This window comes from Arachis ipaensis, chromosome B10, assembly GCF_000816755.2.
Source record: "Arachis ipaensis cultivar K30076 chromosome B10, Araip1.1, whole genome shotgun sequence".
NCBI lineage: Eukaryota > Viridiplantae > Streptophyta > Magnoliopsida > Fabales > Fabaceae > Arachis > Arachis ipaensis.
Window position 1 is genome coordinate 50978737 of NC_029794.2, and position 2695 is coordinate 50981431.

Below are 2695 nucleotides of genomic sequence, written 5' to 3' on the forward strand. Positions count from 1 at the left end.
AAAAAAATATCTTTCCCTTTTTCTTCTCATTAAATTCGAAAATTTGAATTTACTTTTTCAAAATTTTTAAAAATCTAGTTGTTTCTCATGAGTCAAATCAAATTTTCAATTTGAAAATCTTATCTTTTTCAAAAATCAAATCTTTTTCAAAATTCTTAGTTATTTTCGAAAATTCAAAAAATATTTTTCAAAAATCGTTTTCTTATTTTTATACCAAATTTTCGAAAATAACAATAACAATTAATGTTTTGATTCAAAAATTTCAAGTTTGTTACTTGCTTGTTAAGAAAGATTCAAACTTTAAGTTATAGAATCATATCTTGTGATTTCTTGTGAATCAAGTCATTAATTGTGATTTTAAAAATCAAATCTTTTTCAAAAACTGATTTCTATCATATCTTTTCAAAAATATCTTCTCATCTTATCTTTTTTAAAAATCTAATTTCAAAATATCTTTTCTAACCTCCTAACTTCTTATCTTTTCAAAATTTGTTTCTAACTAACTTTTTGTTTGTTTCTTAACTTTTTCAAAACTACCTAACTAACTCTCTCTCTCTAATTTTCGAAAATAGCTTCCCTCTTTTTCAAAAATTTCTTTTTAATTAACTAATTATTCTTATTTTTATTTTTGATTTTAAAAAAAAATATTTTCAAAAAAATTACTAACCTTTTTCAAAAACTATTTTCGAAAATCACTAACTCTTTTTCAAAAATTATTTTCGAAAAATCTCCCTCTCCCATCCTATTCTATTTATTTATTCATCTACTAACATCTCATCTCACATCTCTGCCATCCTCACAGTTGTGTTTCTTTCTTTACATCACACTCTTTGTCTCCCTCTTTTCTTCCACTCACAAAGGGATCCCTATACTGTGGTATAAAGGATCCATATTATTATTATTATTTTTTCTGTGCCCTCTTCTTTGTCATATGAGCAGGAGCAAGGACAAGAACATTCTTGTTGAAGCAGATCCAGAACCTGAAAGGACTCTGAAGAGAAAATTAAGATAAGCTAAAATACAACAATCCAGAGATAACCTTTCAGAAATTTTCGAAAAGGAAGAGGAGATGGCAGCCGAAAATAATAATAATGTAAGGAAGATGCTTGGTGACTTTACTGCACCTAATTCCAATTTACATGGAAGAAGCATCTCCATTCCTGCCATTGGAGCAAACAACTTTGAGCTGAAACCTCAACTAGTTTCTCTGATGCAGCAGAACTGCAAGTTTCATGGACTTCCATCTGAAGATCCCTTTCAGTTCTTAACAGAATTCTTGCAGATATGTGATACTGTTAAGACTAATGAAGTAGCTCCTGAAGTCTACAGGCTCATGCTTTTCCCCTTTGCTGTAAGAGACAGAGCTAGATTATGGTTGGATTCTCAACCCAAAGACAGCCTGAACTCTTGGGATAAGCTGGTCACGGCTTTCTTAGCCAAGTAATTTCCTCCTCAAAAGCTGAGCAAGCTTAGAGATGATGTTCAACATCTTCTGAAGAAGAAGCTTATGATCCAGAAAACCCTGCAATAGCAGAGGTAAATTATTTAGGTGAACCTTATGGAAACACCTATAACTCATCATGGAGAAATCATCCAAATTTCTCATGGAAGGATTAAAAGCCTCAACAATGCTTTAATAATGGTGGAAGAAACAGGTTTAACAATAGTAAACCTTTTCCATCATCCACTCAGCAGCAGACAGAGAACTCTGAACAAAATGCTTCTAATTTAGCAAATCTAGTCTCTGATCTATCTAAGGCCACTGTGAGTTTCATGAATGAAACAAGGTCTTCCATTAGAAATTTGGAAGCACAAGTGAGCCAGCTGAGTAAAAGGATCACTGAAATCCCTCCAAGTACTCTCCCAAGCAATACAGAAGAGAATCCAAAAGGAGAGTGCAAGGCCATTGACATAAGCACCTTGGCCGAACCCAAAGAGGGAGAGGAGGACGTGAATCCCAAGGAGGAAGACCTCCTGGGACGTCCAGTGATAAAAAAGGAGCTTCCCTCTGAGGAACCAAAGGACTCTGAGGCTCATCTAGAGACCACAGAGATTCCATTGAACCTCCTTATGCCCTTCATGAGCTCTGATGAGTATTCCTCTTCTGAAGAGAATGAGGATGTTACTGAAGAGTAAACTGCCAAGTTTCTTGGTGCAATCATGAAGCTGAATGCCAAATTATTTGGCATTGATACCTGGGAAGTTGAACCTCCCTTGTTCATCAATGAACTAAGTGATCTGGATCAACTGACATTGTCTCAGAAGAGACAGGATCCTGGAAAGTTCATAATACCTTGTACCATAGGCACCATGACCTTTAAGGCCCTGTGTGACCTTGGTTCAGGAATAAACCTCATGCCCCTCTCTGTAATAGAGAAACTGGGAATCTATGGGGTGCAAGCTGCTAAAATCTCATTAGAGATGGCAGACAATTCAAGAAAACAGGCATACGGACAAGTAGAGGACGTGTTAGTAAAGGTTGAAGGCCTTTACATCCCTGCTGATTTCATAGTCCTGGATACTGGAAAGGAAGAGGATGAGTCCATCATCCTAGGAAGACCTTTCCTGGCCACAGCAAGAGCTGTGATTGATGTTGACAGAGGTGAAATAGTCTTTCAATGGAATGAGGACTCCCTTGTGTTTAAAACTCAAGGATCTCCCTCTGCAACCATGGATAGGAAGCAGAAAAAGCTTC

General features: G+C 35.8%; 1 long non-coding RNA gene across 1 annotated transcript in view; it reads left to right on the forward strand.

Annotated features, from left to right (window-relative positions):
• The window catches only part of LOC110267696, a 21962-nt gene that overhangs the window by 12314 nt on the left and 6953 nt on the right, over positions 1-2695 (forward strand). The window lies entirely within an intron of this gene.